Source organism: Pteropus medius, unplaced genomic scaffold (genome assembly GCF_902729225.1).
Source record: "Pteropus medius unplaced genomic scaffold, Ma_sr-lr_union100, whole genome shotgun sequence".
NCBI lineage: Eukaryota > Metazoa > Chordata > Mammalia > Chiroptera > Pteropodidae > Pteropus > Pteropus medius.
This window is the reverse complement of record NW_024349801.1, coordinates 8,701,303-8,725,199: the sequence shown is the minus strand read 5'-3', so window position 1 is coordinate 8,725,199 and position 23,897 is coordinate 8,701,303. Positions and strand designations below refer to the sequence as shown.

Sequence of the window (23,897 nt, the reverse complement as noted above, 5' to 3'; positions counted from 1 at the left end):
TATAAGCCCGCTCTCGAGATTGCAATGTTCCCAAACATTATTGCTACGCAGTCAACAGTTATAATGAGTCAGGAGCTCACTGCTCACCAATAAGTGGCACTGGCTTTTCTGTTCTCTTCTGAGTCAATCTCTTTATTATTTCACTCCTTTGGTAGACATTGTTTTAATATGTCCCATTTCTGAGCAAATTCTCTCAGCTCATCTTCAAAATTCTGAAATTCCACTTAGATTCCCACTGGGCTGTGTTTGTTTATAAGGTCACAAAAGGTTTCTTTAAGCTAAATCAAGCTGGGTAGCATTGCTGTGCCTGAAGTATTCTATAAGCAATATCTGTAGCAAGGCAGAGTGGGTTTTAAATCATTTGTAAGAGATTGAGCTCCTTGTCCAGGCTGACCCTAAGGACATTTCTTGCCTGTTTTTTTTATTTTTTATGTTGAATGACATAATGGATGTGAAAGTTCTTTGTGAACCATAAAGACCTTACTAATGTAGGGGATTATGACGATGATCTCAGAGTTTGGGAACATCCTGTCTCCGTGGGTTTATTTTATTCCCCATTTTTCAGGGGTCATCAGATTCTAGAGGAGACCAGAATGTCTTCCACAATCTCCTTTTACATTTGGAATAGAACAGAACCTAATTAATAATATGATTACTCATTCATTTATTTACAAAATAATTGTTGGATACTTTCTATGTGTCGAGCATTGGGTCAGGGTGCTGAGGACAAAATGGTATAAATAACACAGTTTCTGTCCTTCAGGAGTTTAACATTTATTTGGTTCTCGCTCTGTACCAGGCGCAGTGCTAAATATTTTACTCACGTTATCTCAATTAGTCTTTACAATTTAATTGCATTATCCATCTTTACAAATAACACGTAAAAAAAAAAAAAACCAATGATGTCAATGATGAACTTTACCGAGTGTTTACTAGGTATCAGGTAGTGACCTTAAACGCTTTACAAGCATCTCAGTTAATCCTCAAAATATCCCTAAGAGCATTATATTGTCCCTATTTCCCAAGTAATAACTAACATTTATTGACCACTTAATATTGATAAGTATGATGTTAAGCACTCTACATGCATTATCGCATTTAATTCTTTCAAGAACATCATGAAGGAAATACTTCTTAATATTGCTTAGGCTCAGGTGTTTAAGGAACATGCCCAAGTTCACATAGCTGGATGTGGTAGAGTTGACATTCTACCTCAGCACTTCATAAAGCCTATGACCTTAACCATGACACTCAACTGGCTCTCAGGAACATATTTTATTCCCAGAATAATTGACTCTCAGAGAAAAAAAATGAACAAAAAGATATCAAGGTACACATCACAGTCAAGACTGAAGGATGATTGAGAAATAAATCTAAAAGCAGATACTGTTTTTATTCCCTTTTTAGTCTTTTTTATTTGGTGGCTTCCAACGTGGAAATATAGACTTCATCTTATCTTAATTTACTACAGGATTTGCTGTTTTTAAATATGATCTCTAACAGATCACTAGCAAAGAAACAAAAAGGCTTGAAACCTTGAATTCTCCTTAATTCACTGCTAGTACCAGTATCTGAGTATTAGTAGAAAGGCACATAAGAAATATGGAGTTTCTGTCAATTATAATTATATCCTGAAAACTCTTCCTCAAAACACACATGTGCATGTGTATACCACACACACACACACACACACACACACACACACACATACAAACACAGCAAGCTTTTTTTGTAACATTTAGCAAAATCCCTTGCATTGAGCAAGAACTCAATACGTGGCTGTAGAATGGAATGGAATGGATCAGAATAATACAAAATAAAAAGTCATAAGTTCAAATAGAATGAGACAGCATAGACTAGAATGTCTAGTGATTAAATATAATAGCATAGAATGGCAGAGAATGAAATGGAGGAGAATGGAATAGAACAGATGCCTGACATCTGATTTGTCTTCGCGCATTATCATTTCTTTATACTTGTGAAATTCAAGAGGAAGGGCTTGTCTGAGCAGCTGGTCCCTGAAAGCCATAGTGGCTCATGCTGGGCTTTGCAGATCAAAATAGAGCCACTCAACAGAGGAGGCGGGCCCCTCCATCCTGAAGAGCTTTAGTTCAGAGCATCCAACTCCAAGATTCTTCTTTTATTTCTAGATAGAAGAGCTAGGCAGTCATAAACTCACATGGTTCCCGTTTAAGCTCTGCCTTCCTTGGAGCTGGATAGCTCCCACATTCAGGGCTCTTGTGGATTCTGGGCATGAGATATATCTACAACCAAGAGATTTTGAAGTAAAATCACATATAAAGAGTTTCAGCTTTGGGTAGTCTGTCTAAAGCCTTCAGAAACACTATGTTGAAGGCCTTGGATATTGCTAAGAGGTTATAGAAATTTGTCTGACTCTTAATTGTCTAATATCTTCAGAGAAGGCACAAGCACATCCAAAGTGCACTATTCTAACAGCTCCCATGGGTTGGCTTGGAGCCAGAATTGTTATTCTCCCAAGAGAGACTTTATCCTGCATCACGATGACACCGTTGGGGATGATGTCCTTAAATGGAAGACTGTGAGCCTAGAAATCAAGAAGGAAGACTGACTCCAAGAAGGCCAATGCAGATCTATTTAAAGGTGCTGGTGGGAATGGTGAAGTCTCTGGTGAATTAAGAGAGTCAAAGAGTCTCCATAACAGGACCACAGACATCTCACCAGTTCCCTTCACACAAATAGGCTCATATTGGTTCTGTTCCTCTCAAGAAGTCTGACTAATACACCATTGCTTTGCCTTTTCTCCCACTAATGTATAACATATTAATATTTTCCCTATTAATTCATATATCTATATCATATATAAATATATGTATATTGAAAGAGAGAGAGAGAGAGAGGGGCAGAGAATTTATAAGAAATTGGCACATGCAGTTGTGGAGGCTGACAAGTCCCAAGATCATGGTCAGCAAGCTAGAGACTCAGGAGAGCCAATAGTATAGTTCCAGTCTGAAGGCTGGCAGGCTCAAGGCCCAGAAAGAGCCATTGTTTTCCGTGTGAGCCTGAAGGCAGGGAAAAAAATCAATGTTCTAGCTTGAAGGCAGTCAGACAGGAGCTTCAATGAAGGCTTAGGGAGAGTAAATAATAACTACCTCAAGTTCATAAGACACAAATGCCGCCCTACTCAAGGGAGTGTCAACCTTTAGTTCTATTCAGGCCTTCCACTGATTGGATGAGGCCCACCCACATTAGGGAGAGCAATCTGCTTTACTCAATCTATTTAAATATTAAAGTCATCCAAAAACACCCTCACAGAAACATCCAAAATAATATTTAATCAAATATTCAGGCACCCTGTGGCCCAGTCAAGTGGATACATAAAATTGACATAAAAATATAGAAAATTCTGGAAAGAGACATGGTTTTTCTCCCCTGCCCTACCCCTCCCTAGGGAGTAGGGAGAGTATATACAGTTTAATAGAGACATTTGTTGTTGTTTTTTTATAATAATCATCGAATATACTGAGTGCTTGCTAAATGCTCCGAATCATGCTAGCATGTTACATGAACAATGTCAGTTAATATGCATAACAACCCTGTAAAAATGCTCACTCTATTTTACAGGAGCTGCAATGAAGGCCTAGGGAGAGTAAATAATAACTACCCCAAGTTCATAAGACACAAATGCTGCAGAACCACAATTCAATCCCAGATCTGTCTGACTCAAGATTGAGTTCTTTCCATGATAGACTTTCTCCACAAAGACAAGAATATGTATATATACACACACACATATGTATATGTCTAAAATAAAAATATATCTATATTAAACATATACACAAAATAAAAATTCATATACATATATGTGTATATATACAGAGAAAGAAAATATTTTTCAATGTACCTATATTATTCCTACATTTTTTAGGAACAGATTTTTTTAAATTTTATTAGTTTCAAGTATACAGTACCTTGGTTAGACATTCATATAGTTTATAAAATTATCCCCCTAATTGCTCTTTCTCTCCTCTGGCTCTTCACCTAGCCCGTACATTAATGCTGACTGCATTCCCTATGCCATGCTCCCTCCCCATCCCCCTGACCATCTATCAACTACTAATTTGTACTTCTTTAACCTTTCACTCTTTTCTCCCAGGCCCCCAACCTCCTCCCCTCTGTCTGTCACCAGATTGTCCTCTATATTTGTGAGTCTGTTTCTGATTAATTTGTTCTTTTTTGTTCCTTAGAGTCCACATATAAGTGAAATCAAGCAATAGAAATGGATAAAATCCATTTAGGAAAGGAGAAAAAGGAAACATTCAGTAGGGGAAAATCATTTTTTTTACTATTTTATTTTGTGTTTGCCCAAAAACAGAGACTGAGACAAGAACTTGGATGCATGTCATTTGCTGGGGGGTGGGGAGGGGGCAATCCAGGGAAAGAGGAAAAGCCAAGATAAGGAAGTGCCCTGGGGTCACCGCTGAGGACAACAGGGTTGAGTTCTTCCAGGATTTCTGAGAAGCAAATAAAGAGCCTCTCAGAACTGCCCAACTGAAGGTGGGGCAGCTGGGTCTTCTTCTACTGGCTTTCTAAAGGGTAATAATCCCCCGGATGCTGACTCTCCCCAGAGGAGAAAGCTTATTGTGCCATTTGAGGTGTGTCTTACCTGATGCTGAAAGAGAGGTAGGCAAGGGGATGGGGCACGATGATACCAAAAGAATCCATTATATGTACCATGTGAAAAGTATGTAAAAGGAGGATCTTTAGATCCTTTTTGTTTTTAAGCAGTGCTTTTTCTAACATAAATACAGAAAGTAGCACAAACTCTTCATTTTAGTCACCCCTGCCAGCTAATCCGTTGACATTCAGTTTTGAATGACCATGGCTGAGAGAGATGGGGCACCCAGCCAGCAGACGAAGATGCAAGGGAAAGGCGATGCACAAAAGAGAGTGTGGCTTCCTTGCAGAGAGGCCTTTAGGACACTCGTAATAAACCCCACAAGCTCCATTGCTCTGAACTGATGCTTGGAGAAAGGAACACGGAGGGGAGAGTTTAACATCAAATTGCAAGTGAACTTTGAGCCACGTTCCTAACAGCTGCCTTGGGTAAGGATCCTGGCAAGTACTTTTAGATTTTTATTCATGTGCAGACAGGAGAGGAGGTGAGGAAACAATTCTGAGATGAAGAACTCCAAATTATGAGAAGAATGCCAACTGTCAATAATCAAAATAATTCTTCTCTGCATAATCAACACTACATCAGCACAGCTGCTGACAAGAAAACAATAAACACCAAGTAAAAATAAAAATCTCTCTTTTTTCATGCTACCTTACAAGGAAAAGCTGTACTGGAGCAAGGCTTTATGAAATAGTTCCTAAAGTATGCAATCAACATTTTCTTGAAATTACAGCTGGCATCTTGCATCTAGCAAACTTCTTTCTTTCCACATTATTATTTATTTATACCTTGTAGAGATGGCTTAACACTCGATTACTAGAGCTGTTTACTTGACAATTGATTGTGTACAGCCTGATGACACACCTCACGTTGGAATACTGAGGTTACATATTTACATGATGTGTATGGTGTATGTGATTAGGATACTTGGACAGCGCTACCGAGCAATTAGGGGTCTCAACCTGCTGTAGGGTCTCAACCTTGCTATGCATTTCATAGTCTGGCATCAATTGTGTTGTGGAAGGGGGACAATTTCAGCTTTCTTGGATTGAACATCAGGGACTCTAGAGTCATTAGGGTGTGAAGTGTTAGCTCTGGGGTCAGACAGCTTGGGTATGAATTACACTCTACTAATTACTATTATATGACCTTGAGAATGACATTCGACCCTTCAAGGCCTTTATGTACTCATTTGTAGAATGGGAATAAGAATATTCCCTCAGATGTTTGTGGTGGGAATTAAACATAATAATCTGTGTGACATGCTCTGCACTTTGCATGGCCCTTAGTAAGTGCGTGGTCAATGTTGGCTGTTATAACTGCTCTAGAGTTAGCTCAGAGCATCAGTAAAGATTAATTAACATTAGAATCATTTACTAGTGATCATTCCTAAACATGTTAGTATATCTTGAAAATTATAAAACCATACTACTTACCCAGAACTAAATTCAAGGCCTCAAACATATCAAAAAGAAATGCGATGAGAGAGGCAGAGGAGGGGTGGCCAAGTTCATGGAATGATGCTTAAATACTTTATTTTTAGGCAAGCACCTCAGCCTCTCATTCACAGCCTATTTGTTCTTATAGTGCATGTTATTCTAACAGGCTTAATTATCTGGCTTCCAGTTCCAGAACAAATTAAAGGCAGCTAAACTGATGGGAGCACAGAACTGCTACAAGTAGACATACCGTCTTCTGTAAGATGCTCCATCCCCATCCCCCAGCCCTCCACTTCTTATGAGTTCACACCACTATCTCCTTCAACATTTCTCATATAATATGATTTCAATTCCCTTTGTCACCTTAGCTCTCTCCATTAAACCTGCTCTATCTTGTTTATACCTTACTTAAATTAAAATTAAATACAATGTTGCATGTGTGGCTCAGCCAAAAATTGATGAAGTCAACAACTTGAACACTTCCAGAGACAGTGAGGTATAGTGAATGAGTAAGGAAATCCAGTATAAGATAATAAGAAATGGTGTCTCTTACCGTGAATCAACGAAGAAATGGCCAAAGGCATTCTTGCATCAATTACAAGAATATCCAATGGTCTGACCCAACAATTTGTGTAAGCCAGTCGGGATATAGCACTTGGGACCAATAAGACTGAAGGAAAAAATGGATATTTTAAGTTTAAGGGAGAGGTGTCTTCATCCCTCCTTTTGGACCCAAATAAGGAAGGATGGGCCACATCCTACTCTTGGATGTCACCTTACGACTGTGGGAGGAGCAAGACCCAGTTCTAGAAAGTGAGGATGGAAGAGCGGAAAGAACCTGCTTCGTTGATGGCGGAACTGCTGAACCAGCCAACCCTGGAGTGAACCCTAACTCCGGACTTAAAGAAGGAAATAAATGTTCTCAATGTTTAAGGCAGTTCGAGTTGGGGCTTCTCAACTTGCCCTCAACAGCATCTTAGAAAACACAAAATTCAAGTTTTGATTTTTAAGCACTATGATTAGCCAAATAAGACTTGGCTGATACTGATACAGAAACCTTGAACCCTTGAAATGTGAGATATGTTCTAAGTGTGAAATACTCATAAAATTAGAAAGACTTAGTTTAAAAAATATATGAAGTATCTCAATCGTGTACTTTTTATAATGATTACATCTTGAAAAAAATATATTATTTTGGGTATGCCGAGTTGAATAAAATATAATCATTAAGTTAATTTCCTCTGTTTCTTTTTACTTTTTTTAAGGTGGCCACTGGAAAATTTGAACTTACATTATGTACTCATGTTGTATTTCTATAGACCAGCACTGATCTAGTTACTGTACTCCTTCCAATCAGCCTGAAGTTATTAGGTCACACAAACTATTCACTCATATTTCACTTACTGTCAACAAACACCTCTGAACTTTTCTTATCCTTTCGTATGCTAAATCATTTATCTCCGTTCTTTTTTCTATACAGTTATTTTCTCAGCCTACTGAAGAACTTGCATTGACCCTAATTATAGTTTACCCTCGGTTCATTGCAATAGCCCAGTGGTTCACCAGAAGGCAAGATGGAAATCTGTGCGGGCCTTTGGGGTTGTCACGTGATGGGGAGAGGCACTGTTATTTAGTGGGCAGGGCCCGCATGTCTAATAGTAGATAAGAGAACTGTCTCGATTCCCCCCATGCCATTCCAATAGATGATTAAATATGTTTATACATAACAGGCCAGAATCAAATTCCACTTTAGTTATAAATACAGGGGTTTTTTTACATGAGGTTAATGTAAATGAATTTTCCAGGAAAGCAACTCTTGTGTAAATCAAGGGAAAGGCACGCTTTGTTTTGTTCAGAACTTTAGAAGTTATTCACCATTTTAGAAAATCACATCATTTATCACAATGCCACTACTGCTGTTTGAGTCACCAGCATAGCTCAATTGCCTTGATCTACATTTGAGCTGTTACAGTAAGGCAATTCTATGCACATGTACTAATTTATTTATTTCACCCTTATTTCAAAATGTCCAACATAAAGAAAAAGTGTCAACACTTTTCAGCTGAAGATTGTCGTCTCTTAAATCCAAACTAATTCATTATATCAGTGGCAAGCAACTGAGTAAAGTCAGTTCTAATACTGTGCGGGCCTTTGGGGTTGTCACGTGATGGGGAGAGGCACTGTTATTTAGTGGGCAGGGCCCGCATGTCTAATAGTAGATAAGAGAACTGTCTCGATTCCCCCCAATACACAATATATGTATTCCTAAAAAGTCACTTCACTACACAAAATCGCACACTAAAAACCACAGGGCCTAAAGGGAATGTGGAATGAGGGGCACAACACTCAAAAACTTCGATAGTGACACATTTAAAAAAAAAAAAAAGAACCTAATAAAAATGGTTGCACAGTTTTACACATGTTAAATGGTTAATACATAAGTACTAAAATAAAAGTGGCATGCTACCTTGAAAAAGACCTGAGGTTTGCTTGTGGGCAATGGAAAGGCTGCAGCCTGTGAATTATTGTGAATTGGAGGCAGGAGGATTCTCTGAATGGAAAGGAACGTTGTAACACCAAATTTGGGTGGGTGTGGCTTCTACCAAGAGGTCTCTTGTTTCATATTTGAATCATGTGCTTACTCATGTTTTGTGTATTCTACAGCTGAACTCATCTGGGGAGCAGTTTTCTATGTATGTTCACCTTGTGCTTCTCGTGGATGAAATCACTCATAAGCAAACACAAATGCTCAAGTTGCTCCCTAACATGTCAGTCACATTGGAACAAATTCACATTTTCAAAAATAAGTATGATAACAGAACTGACTATACTTCATTATGTCTCCTAATGCAGTTTTATTCTAAAATTAATTTTATTTCTCCTTTATATTACATTTAGAGCATTAAATGTTGATGTTTAGAAATTACATGTATAGATAGCTTATGTTATCTATGACTTTCATTTCACAATAATGAAAGTTGGATTAAAAAATATTTTATATAAAGAGGGCACTGGGCCTGAGAGGGTTGAGAACCTTGGTTCTAATCTACTAGGTGGTTGTTAAAGAATTGTTTTTCTATACATTTGTTAATCTTCCTTAGTAGGTGTTATCCATAGACCTATACCATTCAAACTACTGAAACGATTTTTCCAGGACAAGGCTAAAGAAAGAGTTCAGGTCATGCCTATAAAAGTCACTCCCCAACACTTCCATTAACCAGCACTCTAGACATGCACACAGTCCCTGGACCATCCAACCTTTAATATCAGTCCATCTTGTTCAGAGGCTAGCAAAAGAAACCCTGCCCACAGCCTTCCTGGTGTGTAGCCAGCCAGCACCACCAGCTACATTCGCGTGACCCTGCAGTCTAAAGTCCTCACCAAGGAGAGGAGCACGCCTCGTTGAACTTGTCTGGAAATGCCATTGCTGCCAATGATCCTCTTAGAAAATGGCGTCCCAGATGGAGACCAGTGCTCTGTGGTCTGATCAGTACAGGAAATGTCAGCAGATGACTGTAACACCTACTTTGTTTTTTCGTTTTGTTTTTGTAAGTAAAGACATTTTCAAAAGAAATGGAAAATGATTCTTGGACTGGAACAATAGTTCTCAAATCCAAACGCATGAATATGTTCCCAGGCACTACTCCAGATCCACCAAGGTAGAATTTCTGCAGGTAGATCCTGGAAATTGGTATCAAAAAGGATTTTTGCAGGAGTTTCTGGTGTGGAGCAGTCATGCTTAGAAGCAAGCATCTCAATCATCTTCTCTTCCTTCAAGTAAATAAATCATGAATGCCAATAGGTGCCAAGTACTGTGCTAGAGGCTGGGGTTTCAAAACCATGGTTTTCCAACTTGTAAGAGAGACTCAGTAGCATACCAAGTAATGACTGTCACACAAGTGTTATGATAAAGCAGTGTTTCTCAACCTTTTTCCATTATTGCTACCCTAAAATTAAGCATTTTTTAAGACATCTTTGTTCCCAATCTACACCCACTGTGAAATTCTTTTTTACTGTATATCTGTTTATATATTGTATGTATATCTGTGTTTTATACCTAAAAAGAATATTTGTGTCCTGTGTCTCCCAAGAACGAACTTTTGCCTCCTTAGGGACAATACTGTCCACATTGAGAATGCACGTGATTGAAGTATACAAAATAGATGGTAGGGGTGCAGAGAAGGAGGTGACTCACTGCCCAGGACAGCCAGGAAGGTCAGAGGAGGAAGTGACATTTGAACCGGGTTTTATAGGATGAGTAAGATCTGCCACCAGGGAAAAGGGACAGAAGTGGTTCTAGGAGAAACAGCGTCCAGGCATGTCTGCTAAATGTTTGCTCAGCATATATGCTCTAAATCTACACATCCACAGAAAGAGTGGGGAATTTAAAAGTACAAATTTTGTACAACTTTAGATCCAAACTGACTCTTATGAGGTATCAAATCCCATAACCCTTTTAGGGGTGGGGAGCAGAGGGAGCAAAACCTGGGAAGAATGTTGAGTTATTAAAGGTAGGTATTTGGTTCCTTTAATTTCAGCCTATGTCTCAGATAGAAAGACTCTTGAGTAATAAATAATGGAGCATACTTTGGGCATAGTTCATTCACCACACTCCCAGACACATTTCGAATACCATTCAAAGTGAGTCGTGAAAGCTCTGATTAATATACAACACAGAGCTCTCTATATATACTCTCAAGGGTAAAAATACTGCTGAAAAAGCCAGTTCTTTTAAAAGCTGAGCATCTAACACCACCTCGTGAATGATAATAAATGTTAGGCTGAGCCAGAGGTAGACTGCCCGCTGTCTGGGTCTGCAAGTTTTATATACACAGAAATACATGACCATTCTTTGGCCAAGAGAATAGAATCATCTTCCAGTGAGATAAGATTTCCTATGAGACTCCTGGTATTTTTCAATCCCAACTTGGTCAGAAATAGCAACCCCAACTCTCATGGGTGGTTTTCCTTCTCTTTTTCTTTCCCCCGCCATATTTTCCATTCAGACTACACTAGGAATGTGTATCTACTTGCTATTAAAATAATATGGCAGTTATTTTTCCTAAGATTAGAGAAGTTTAGGATTTTCAACAACCTCAGTTCCCTCTCTGACCTCATGGACCTTGTCATCTACGAAGAAAGACAGGCCTTGAGCACAAAACTACAAAACTAATTTTGAATGTGATCATGACGAGTAAGAATTAAACAGCATTAAACAAATACAACAAACGTAACTTTGAATCTACAACTTCATGCGCAAATTATGCAGGATGCTTCATGCTCTGCAGGACACCACAACAAATATGAATTTATTTTATGAGTGAGGAAAAAGACGAGAAAGCCAATCCTCATGAAAGAAATACAACCATGTTTGCCGTAATTATTATTATTAGGACTCCATCCATTCAAATGAGAACCGTCCAGCAGTAGATCTATTTCTTAGTGGTCATGATGAGCCAAAGATAATTATACAAGGCTATTATAGCATTGTTTGTGGAAGAAAAAGTACTAATCCAAGTGCCCATCAAAAGGGGGTTAGTTACATGCATAGAGCACTTCCATGCAGCATTCAAAAGACTGGACTAGGGCTATACATACCAATATAAAACATCAAAAAATATTGTTGGGTTTTAAAAATGGAAATGTAAAATGACACGTAGAGTGTGCTTTCCATTTGTATGAAATTTAAGGAGATGCATATACTTGCACATACACAGAATATCTCCAGAACGCCACAGAAAACATGATGACAGTGGTTCCCTCGGGAGGAGGGAACTGGGTGCATGAAGGTCAGGAGTAGTAAAGAGACATGTTGTTCATTACATTTATTTCACTATTATTGGAAATTTGCCACAACTGGTTATAGAAAAACTATCTCCAACAGCAAATATGGAGAAAAGTAGTGTTAACCAACAATAGAAACGATTTATTTTGTATTCTGCCCACCATCCCAATTGTGTTTGCTTAACAGGATTCTCTAAACATTGAGAAATAAGGTAGGTGGAATTAGATGGGTGTCGAGCAAGGTTCAGATACTATTGGGGGAAGGTGGGGAGGAAAGGGGCCACATGAGCAGCACACAAAGATACATGGGCTGTTGATCACAAAGACTAGAGAGTGTACCTCTGGCGGGAAACGTGATTTGAGGTGGTTTATAGACATTTTCTTGGATAAAACTGAGTCACATAACAAAAAAAATTATTCCCTTTTCAAAGCCTTTTTTATTCCTCAGATATAATAAAAGAGGAAGTCTCAGTTTTGTACAAGCATGTCTTCGCAACCTCTGGACACTTTCCTGGAGTTAAAATTGGATAACAGTGTTTTATTTAATTGTATGTCTTCTAACTCATATCCTTCTCAAAGCAAGTGACTCTAGTTTGCCATTCACAATCATGAAACAAAGCCTCCTTCTAAAGTAAATACATTTAATTTTAACTTTTGAAAAAATGGGCCATTTTAAGTGAAAATATTAAGTAACGCAAGAACTACAGGGAGATGTCAAAAACTGTGCATGTGATACATGAATGACTGCAGTTTAGGAAGCAGCGACTTGAAAGAAAAATTAGTCTCCGCCTAGAGTAGAGAAGTTGCACAGTTGTGTGGCTGTGATTACTGTTGATTTTTTATTTCCATCCCGCCGGACACGCATTGAATAGGAATGAGGGAGATCTTTTAGGAAGCCACGGTTTCATTCTCATTGCCCACAGTACTTAACACGAATATCATTAGTTTCCTAGAGCCGATTCTTTGGATGACTAAGAACACGTAGAACTGAACATGCAGGCACAAACTCCGAAGGCCTCATTAAATGTATGATTCTTGCCCCAGCGCGCAACACTGGCCCTTTTGTTAGCATCCCATGAGAGCAGAAACACCTCAGCTAAAGTCACAGTTTCCTGCTCTCTCCCTCCGCAGTCCCACCACTTTTTCATTAGCTAATCCCAATTAGAACATTTTTTTACTAAAACCATAAATCTCTGCCACTCTCAATGGCATAAATTATACAGTAAATAACTGTATTCTGTGTCTGTCTAGAAAAATAACCCCCCTCCCTTTTTTTTCAATCCATGGGACTCAGAGCTGCCAAAGCAATACCCATGGCTTTTGATTTGGGTTTTTCCCCCTCTCTCGTCTATTACTCGTCTGAAAAAGCAACGCTTCCTTTAGGAAGGAAATTGCCACCAATGCCCTTCTCTAAATTAATCATAATCAAATTATGCTTTTTCTTCCTATTTGCGAGCAATTTAAGGTAGTAGGGAAAAGCTTGATCATTGTATTAACATCTACCTTGGCCATTTACTGGCCGAATGACCTGGCACACTCATCCTGGCTCAAACCCAGGCTGTATCATCCACTGAGGAGACAGAACTCATAGGATTTTGTTTCAGAATAAATAAAGGAATTTGAGAGACGATTTTAGCACAGTGCCTGGCACAGAGTACGTGCTCATTGGTATTAATTGTTCATGCTGCGTAAACAAAAGTGGTAAATTTTTTGTTGTTCCTTTTGTGGTCAGTAATTGCTTAACCCAACATTTCACATGTTTAACTAATTAAAAAAAACATACCTTATCCTACAATTGATTTTCAAACTCATTTATTACTAATTTCTCTATGGTTTATTTTAATTAAATTGAGCAGCATATCAAATATTGATTTTAATAAAATCTTGATTAAGATTTGAGCAATTATCAAACACAATTTTCATGCCATTCCTGCATTTCAAATGGAACCAACCTGAAACCAATTTGTTTTTAAAATAAGTGATTTTATACACACACACACACACACACACACACACACACACACACACCCCCACAGGCAATTTTCAGAAATAAAGAAAAAATGGCCTTCCAATCTTTGTATTAGCAAAGATAAGCAGCAATGTCTGACTGGGGTTTTAAAAGGCTTAATCCATCTCATTCCCAAGCAATAGTGAAAGCAGAAAAACAAAACAGAATTAATTCCTTTGATAAACATTAATTTAGCATCTACTGTGTACAAGACACTGTCCTACACTGACCAACACAAGTAGAGGGAAGGAAGAGCTAACCCTACAGCTGGTGTTAATGCATGTGGGAAAAATCGGCCACACATGAAAACTTATTAAATAATAGCCAGAGAAGTACATGTATTCCAGCCCTTGTTTAATTTATGTCTACAGGCTCAGTCTTAGGAGAATATAATATAAATATGATGGTATAAATTATCAATAGTATTATATTAGCAATTAACCATAATATAAGCCATTTAATGAGTTAAATATTTGGTTTGATAGTTAACTGCTAAAACCATTTCTAGCCCATGGCTATCACAGCAGCACCACCTAGAGGATTCTAAAAAGTAACACAGGGTCATTTTCCAAAACTTGCCGTTTTTTCCTATTTAGACGAAAAGAAAGGCAGCTACTGAGTTTTAGCATCTTATGTCATTTAAAGCATTTTAATTCAAGCCACATCATGTAGCATCTTTTTAAATCTTGAATTTTTATGGAGTGGCTAAATTGAATATTTATGGAATGAAATTGAATATTCTCAAAATCACAATGCGATTGGGCAGAGGATCCCAATTTTCCTCCAGGAGGGAAAGGTGGTACCGCTGTCCTGCTGAAGCATCCCAGGCCCTGGGATGTTATGACATGAGCCACGGCGGTCCCCCCTCCCTGCACACACACAGTCCTTATGCTGTCTCAATCCCAGGCACACGAGTACCAAAGCAGACTGGGCATTTGGTAACACTTCAAAGTTATATTCCTGAAGTACTGTCTAACTTCTATTTAGAGGGGTTGAGAAGAAACTAATTTCCTATGGTTAAAATCATTTACACCAGCAGATCCACTTACTAATTCCCTTCCACTGGCCAAAGTTTAATCAATGTTCTGGGGTGAGGTTGAAAGAGCAATAACAAAGCATTTCCCATTTTCTATAGTTCTCATTCTCTCTTCCGTTATTTTGGGTAATTTTTCTCAATCAGGAAACTGCTTTAGAGGCATAGTACGAGGATTAAAATTTAGATAATAAAATAACCCAGCTCTTCATAAGAACTAGCACTCTCCTTATGTTGTTTGGTTTCAGAAGTCCAGCAGGCCTTGCTGACTCCCAGCTGACTGCAACCTCACAGAGGAAGAGCAAAAATGCACGTTCAACATGGCCAGAAAGGCAAGGAGGAGCGCTTATCTTCATTTCCACTGGAGGGCGCTGTCTGCCTCGGTGAGGGGACTGACGGGCATGCTGCCCCACAAGGCATTAAAGAAATCTGAGTTAATCTGCACTTTGAAGTCAGGGTTCCTACCTGAGCACACTAGAAATGGCAAGTGGGATGGGCAGTAGTTCATTCATGACGATTCTCTAAATTTCAGGTAATGCAATTGGGCCCAATTTACCAAAGGAATGTTAGAATTTACCAAGAGAAATCGCTTCCTCATTCTGTACACTAAAGCCATAGCTAGAGTCAGACCAATTTGCAATAATTTTAATCCTTTGAAATGTCTTCATTTTTTGTACATGCTTTCCCTCTATTCTACCGCCACACCTATGCATTTAATGAGTGTCAGATTCTCCTTTATGACTCAGCTTAGACATCACCAGGTCCAGGAACCCTTCCAGGACCCTCCGGCACTGGGTCAAGATGACCTCCTCTGTGCCTCAATTGCTACCTATACTTCTTCCATAGGGAAACATGATGCAGAGTTTTGTAATTACTTGTTTATTAATCGAATCCTCCTCTAGGCTCTAGGTACCATGAAAGCGGGATAATTCTTTACTCAGCTATAGTCTCTGCATCCCCCACAGTTCTGGCTCAAATACTCCATCAATATTATTGAAGAAATGACTGATCTCTATAAGCACGACTTACCTTGGAAAGGACTCTGAAGTTCAATACATAATCTCCATTTCTTTGCCTTCCTAACATGTGCCTCAATACCCTGTTTTGTTTCCTCACTTACCTTGTTGTCTTAATCCCGAAAGTGATCAGAAGAAAGGCCCAAGATTCCACAAGAACAGCTGCTTCTTGCTAGTCAAGGTTCATGGCAATGCTGCTTAGCCATCTCTTCACCATCTCCAGAGGCATTCTAGGATCCACGGACGATCCATCTCAATTCTTGAGTCAGCTGCAAGAGAAGGGGTAGACAAAATATTTAGAAAAGGGGATCCTTCTGGGACGTCTGGTGTGCTGTTATGAAGCAGAGGTCAACTGGGAGGGAGCTGAGACTCTTCCCTCTTTCCAAGTGGGTAACAAATATTATGCAGGGATAGCTGGAAAATTATGATATTCCTGCATAATAGCACAGAAGGAAGACAAGGGAGTCTAACTTTGTTTCTGGCTAGGCTACTTATGGTGTCCATGCAAAGACTATAATACTTTGGAAATAGAAGAGCAAAGGGACATCTAAGTAACGTGAAGAATATACAATAGGCATTCAAATATGGAGTCAGAGCCATCCTGGGATGTTCCATACTGGTAAGAAATGAGATTTATCCCCCTGGATCCTCATTCTGTTGTTTGACTTCTTTGCCTCAGAGACTACAACTGTAAAATGGAACTAACTACTAAATTAAGGGCGTTGTGAAGGCAAATGAGACAGGGCACATTTAAGTGCTTGAAAACTATGCCCAGCTAACAAAAAAAAATGAGAGATTATTAAGTGTTAATAAAAGGTCAGCAGACTGCTCCTCATCCAAAAGTCATTATCTTTAGTTTTTTAAAGATCTGCTTACATCCTGAGATAGGTTTAATTAGGAAATAAAACTATAGCAAAATCAGTCTAACATGTATTGAATGATAACCAGTAGATCCTAAGACTCAGGTAGAGATCATTAAGGTGCAATAAAAGGGAAACAGTGTATATACTTATCATCATACTTATAATTGTGTAGATGGGAATAGACATACAGAATATAACAAGTAAAGATTTTTCATCCAATTTCTTTATATAAAGTCTTTATTCATATTTTTAAATGGTTTTTAAATTACTAGAAACTGGTAAAACACAGGATAAGAACGTTCCAAAACTGACAAAAGATACCAAGCCACAATTTCAAGATGCACAATGATTTCTTAGCAGGATAAATACAAAGAAAACCACATAAAATGAAACTGCAATGTACAAGTTATCCAGTTTCTTCACATCCTCACCAGTATTTAGTAGGGTTGCTATTTTTGATTTTAGCCATTCCAAGAGGTGTGCAGTGCTAGCTCATTGTGGTTCTAATTTGTATTTCCCTAATGGCTAATGATATTAAACATTTTTGTATGTCCTTGGTTGCCATCCGTGTATCCGCGGTTGCCATCCTCTTCAGTGAAATGTCTTTTGCCCATTTTCTAACTGGATCTTTTGTCTTTTTACTATTTGAGGAATGTCTACCATTTAGATACAAATTTAAATATTATATCTAAATGTCTTTTTATTAGATACATAGCATGCAAATATTTGCTCCCAGTCTTTTATGCTCTTAACAGGGTCTTCAGAGAACAAAGTTTTGAACTTAAATGAAGTTTAATTTATCAATGTTTCCTTTTATGTATTGTGCCTTGGTGATAAGTCTAAGAACTCTTAGCCTAACTCTAAAGTATAAAGATTTTTCTCATGTGTTTTTCTTAGTTTTATAGTTTTACATTTTAAAGTCTGTGATCAATCTTAATCTGTATATAAGGTGTGAGCGTTAAGACAAGGATTTTTGTTTTGTTTCTTATTTTTTGTTTTGTTTTGTTTTGTTTATGGATGTTGAATTTCTCCATAATTTCATTTAATGAAAAAGCTATTCTTCCTACACTGAATACTTCTGCACCTTTGTCAAAAACCAGTTAGGTATATTTCTGTGAGACTATTTCAGGATCCTCTATTCTGTTGCATTGATCTATGTATTTATCCCTCCACCAATAATACCACAGTCTTGATTACTATAGCTATATAATGGGTCTTGAAACTGAGTAGTGATATCTCCAACTTTATTCTTCTTTTTAAGAATGGTTTTAGCTATTATATTTCTTTTGATTTTCAATATACATATTAGAATAATCTTCTCTATATCTATAAATGATCTTGTTGGGATTTTGGCTGGAATTGTGCTACACCTGTACGTCACTTTGGAAAGAAGTGCCATCCCCCATTTATTTTGATCTTCTTATTTTCTTTAATCAGCAGTTTGTAGTTTTTGGCATATAAGTCTTTTGCAAGTTTTGTTAGATTTATACCCAAATTTTTCATTTCTACTTGTTTTGAAGATTCCTTGGCATTTTCTACATACTCAATCATGTCATCTCTAAATAAGAAGTTTTATTTCATTTCCATCTCTTTGCCTTTTATGTCCTTTTCGTGCCTTATTGCACTAGCTAAAAGTTCCAGTACTATGTTGAACAGCAGTAGTGAGAGAAGACATCCTTTCTTTGTTCCCAATTTTAGGAGAAATGCATTTAGTCTTTCAATATGAAGTATTTTATCTGTAGCTTTTTAAATAGATGCTCTTTACGAAGTTATGGATATTTCCTTTTAGTCCTAGTTTGCTGTTTTTATTAAATCACAAGTTTTAAATTTTGCCAAATTATTCTTCTGCATGAACTGATATAATAATGTGATTATTTTTTCTTCTTTAGCCTGTTAATATAATGGATTATATTGACTGATTTTTGAATGATGAACCAGCCTTGCATCCCTGGGATAAACTCCAGGTGGTAATAGTGCACAATTCTTTCTATATTTTGCTAATACTATTATCAAATATTTTGTTAAAGATTTTTGCATATATATTCATGGAAGATATTGATCCATAGTTTTCATCTTTCCTTTTCTTCTGTTTTTTTTTGGGGGGGGTACAGGGGGGTACTGTCTTTTTCTGGTTTTGGTGTCAGGATAATGCTAACTTCATAAAATAAATTGGAAAGTTTTCCCCTATTTTCTTATTCTTCAAACATTTCATAGAATTCTCTAGTGAATATACAGGGAAAATTTCTTTGGGGAATTTTTCCAATTATTAATTTGATATCTTTAATAGTATAGGGCTAGTCAAATTATCTCTTTCAGATTGGGTGAATTTTTGTGTTGGCTAGTTTTAAGGAATTGGTCCATTTCATCGAAGTTGTCAACTGTATATATGTAAAGTTATTCATAGTGTTCTCTATCTTTTTTCATATCTGTAGAGTATGTATGGCATTCCATATTTATTCTTGATACTGCTAATTTGTTTTTTCCTATTTTTGTATTTGTCCATATTGCTAGAGGTTTGTCAGTTTTGTTTTCAAAGAACCAGTTCTTTGTTTCATTGATTTTTCTGTACTTTTGTGCAGTTTTAAATTTTGGTTTTTGCTCTTATCTTTATAATTTACACTCTTCTTACTTTGGGATTATTTTGCTCTTCTTTTTCTAAGTTTTTTATGTGCAGGCTCACCTTAAGATGTGCTATAAATTCCTCTCATCACTGCTTTAAGTTGTACCCCACAATTTTGATATGCTGTATTTTTATTTTCATTCAGTTCTATGTAATTTCTTTTATGTCCCTTAAGATCTCCTCTGTGACTTATGGATTATTTAGAAATGTGTTGTTAATTTTCCAAGTGTTTGGAGATTTTCCTATTATCTTTCCATTACTGATTTCTAGCCTGACTCTACTATTGTTGGAGCACATACTCTGTATGATTTCAAGTCTTAAATTTATTGAGGTTTGCCTTATGGCCCAGAATGTGGTCTATCTTGGTATATACTCTATGGAGACTTGAAAAGAAAATGGATTCTGCTGACACTGGTTGGAGTGTTCTATGTCAACTAGACCCTGTTGTTTGATGATGTGAGTTTTCTGTCCCTGATGATTTTATCTGATTCTTCTATCAATTGTTGAGAAAGGAGCATTGAGTCTTCACCTATCATTGAGAATGTTTACTTCTCCTTTTAATTCTATCATTTTTTGCTTTACCTAGTATGCAGCTTTGTTGTTTGGTGCACCCATTTTCAGATTTGCTATGCCTTCTTGGTGGAGTGACCATTTTATCATTATTGTTCTCTCTGTAGCAAGCAATTTTCTTTGGTCTGAGGTCTATTTATCTGATATTAATATAACCACTCTTTCTTTGGATTGTTTACATGATATATCTTTTCTATCCTTTTATTTTCTACATGTATATGTTATCTATTTTGAAGTCAACTACTTGTAGATATCATATAGTTAGTTTACATTTTTTAATCCACTATGATGATCTTTGTCTTTTTATTGGTGTATTTGGTCTGTTTATATTTAGTGTAACTTCATATGCTATAGTGGGGGCAGCGATCCAGGCTCCCCACATGGACCTCACTAAAACTGCTGCATGGAGTGGGGAAGGAAACTATTAACACTGAGTGGGATGAAAGTACCGACTTCCTATTCAGCATTCTCTGACAACATGCTGGTGTGGGGTTGGGGAGTTATAGCAAGCTGAGAGTAGAAGTTTATACTCTCCACTTGGCCTCTGCTAGTCTTTTTCTGTGGCATTTGGCTGGAGAAGAGTGGTTACTTCCTAAGTTTCTATCTTGCTGGTGGTCCCTTTCCGGGTATTTTAGCTAGAGAATAAGCTTTTGTTGGGGATCTTTAGAATGTCTGTGTCTGTTGACAGCTCTGGGCTACCAGCTTCTTCAGCTCCAAGACTGGAATACAAAAAGGAAACCCAGGTAACTTACAATCATGTCATTCTTTGGGTCCCAGAGTCCCTAGACAATCTGATTCTCTCAATCCTTCACGGTCTGGTTGTATTTGTATAACTTCCAGATCTTTGGTTATATTCAGTGAGAAGAACAGGGGAAAGTGCATCTACTTCATCTTTCCAGAAACAGAAATCACTGATCATTTTTTAAATTAATTCTGACAATCTCTGCCTTTTAATTGGTGTGCTTAGACTATTTATATTTAATGTAATCACTGATATATAAGGATGTAATTCTAGAATATTATTGGTTTTCAGATTTTTCCATTTTTTTCCATTCCACTGTTTGCCTCTTTTCCTTTTATATTATTTGAATAATTTTTAGTATTCCATTTCAATTTGTCTATTGTGATGTTTTACTATATCTGTCTACTTTTTTATTGGTTGCTCTAGGGATTACACACCTCATTTTTCACAGTCTACTTAAAATAATATTTGAATACTTCAAGTGGAATGTAAGATGCTTACCCTATTTACCCTCCTCCCTTTATGTTGTAGTTATTTTATATATTACATTTGCATACTTTGAAAAACCTGAACAAAATTACATTTTTTGTTTTCAATCATCGAACGTATTTTGAAGACTAAAGAGAACAGGCATCAGCAAATTTTTCACTAAAGGGCTGAATAATAAATATTTGAGGCTTTTCAGACCATACAGTGTGAGAGTAATAATTGGGAATTGCACGTGGAAGCTTCTGGAATATGGGCAGTGTTCTATCTCTTGGCCGGGTTGAGGTTACATAAAAGTTCACGTTGTGGTAACTTACTGACTGTACATTTTGTTTTATGCACTTAACTTCTGTTAGTAATTCACTGACCTAACTTTTGTTTTGTACACCTAATTTTTGTGTGTATTATACCTACCAGTGAAAGTAATTTTAAAACTAAATAGATCAAAGCACTTGAAAAAAGTAAATCAGAGACCTTGGAACTAGATTATCAGAAAGAAAAGAAAGTACAGTAAGGGCCTGGGATTTATTGCTCCCATCAGTCCTCCTTTCTCTGAACAAAATTAACAGATGAGGAAATATTTACGGTTTGCCCTCAGATCTCAGATACTGAGAATACCTACTGAGTGTGATGCACTGATATGGGAACTGCTTGTTGGAGCTAGAAGTTTAAAAATGGGAATTGTAAAAAAATAAGATTAGAGGTAGATGAATCACATTCGATGAATATTCTAAGCGAATAACAAGACAAAGGGAATAAGAAAGGGAAAAGTGTTCTTTAGTGAGAAAGTCAACAATACAAATTCTGGATATTTTTCCCAGGGAGGGCATGAAGGAAAAGGAGGTCAAAGATAAGGTAGTTAGACGGGAGAGAGGAAAAAAATGGGGGAAGGAAGTAGTGAAGAAAAAGCTAGAGAAATCGAAAGATGAGGAAGATGAAAGCGGGGAAAGGAACAGAGGGAAGAAAGAAGGATGGACTAAAGAAAAGAAGACATAGGAAAGAAATGCAGTTAAATGATCCATATTGGGCACCTGGTATTATCCAGACATTTTATCCATATGACATCATTTAAACATCACATAGACCCTCTAAGGTAGATATTATCTTTCCTATTTTATAAATAAGGAAGCAAACACCTTGAGAATTAATTTTACTAAAGGAAACACCTAGAAACATCGACCCTAGCTGCATATAATGCCAAATTCTGAGCTCTAGGAAACCATATAATTCCAAGAGGCAGGATTCCCTTATAGGAAATAAATGCGTATGTTACACTTAAGTTCTGTAAAGAATACCCTAGAGGGTACCTTTGTCCTAATAAGTAGCAAATGGTTGATCTTATGAGACCCTCAATCCATAATTAGGTAATTCTATGGCATCAGGTCAGTTATGTGGAATACTTACTGATATCATTGACATCCTTTAATTCTGTCTTACTATTAAAGAACATTTTCAAAGAATCTAGTACTTTCTGGAGTGAAACCAGTAGAGTTCTAGATCTTGTTTAAGTTGACAAACAATGCCTTATCTTATGAGAAAATGGGCACAAAATATATTCCATAGCCCAGTTTATAGTATTTGCCAACTAGGCAGGAATGCCAGAGATATGTGCGCTGGTACAGAAAAATCCCAAGAGAAAACTCAAGATTATCAAGTTACCTGAAGTTCTTCAGGCTAAGCAGAGAGCGGTAGCAAATTATCGAAGAGAAAAAGAGACCTCAAAAGAAAATCATCTAATTTTGACAAAATTGTGGGAAGAATTGTTGGGGTCATTTCAGAGTACTTGCAAAAAGTATTATTTATTAATTCTTTCACTTAAATGCAAAGTTATTTAGCACTTACTGTGGGTCAAAAGAAGGGGCCAGGAGATGAGAAAAGAAGGGAAAGGGATAATTTACATGTATTGAGGACAGAGTAGGGAACACGTTGGACACTGCCAGGATACTTTATACAGCACAGCTCTGGATATTCATTATAGTCCAAAAAAGGCATAAAAATTAAACCAAGCTACCTCCAAGGAATAATTAGAAGTGAAAATCGATACTGAGAAAATGGCTCATGTTCTCCCCATTGATTTCCTGTGCATAGTGAGTCAAACTTGACTGCTGGTTGGAAGTCAGTTTGGCTACTTCTTATTACTTTTTCAGCAGATGGGTACTCCTGTCAGTGCCTTTCATGCTGTAGTCTTTCTTTGCTCTAATCAAAGCTGTCAGCTATTGAACGAGTTTGACACCCTGACTCCAGAAATGAGGGGATTCACACTCCATGCATATGCAGTCAGTTCCTTCATTAAAGCTGATTGACAGATATGGTGCACTGCCTCAGATTTTTTATAAGCAAAACAAATGGCTACACAATCAAGTAGGAATCTCCTTGATCAGAAACACCCAGAGAGCCTAATCATTTTACTGTTAAGCCAATATTACTGTAAATATCTATACTTTTAGTACTTAAAATGGTAGATACAGGCAACCAGTCAAGAGCCAGATCTGTATATGTGCACACACACACACACACCAGACTCCCCTCCCTCCCCCGCACCATCTTAGCTGTCTACTTCAAATCATCTTGGTTGGACTTCCATGTCCAATCCAAATCATCTTGGTTGGATTTCCAGTTATTGAGTGACACGGGGGACTAGTTAGCTATTGTGACCTGGATTTTTAAGAAGCACAAGTT

At 37.4% G+C, this 23,897-nt stretch overlaps 1 long non-coding RNA gene across 1 annotated transcript in view; it reads right to left on the bottom strand.

Annotated features, from left to right (window-relative positions):
* Window positions 1-16,202, bottom strand: part of LOC120622990 (uncharacterized) — a 106,028-nt gene extending 89,826 nt beyond the window's left edge. Inside the window, exon 1 of the long non-coding RNA XR_005658613.1 lies at window positions 16,042-16,202. This is a non-coding gene — a long non-coding RNA (uncharacterized LOC120622990). The remainder of the gene's footprint in view (window positions 1-16,041) is intronic.
* Window positions 16,203-23,897: the final 7,695 nt, after the last annotated feature.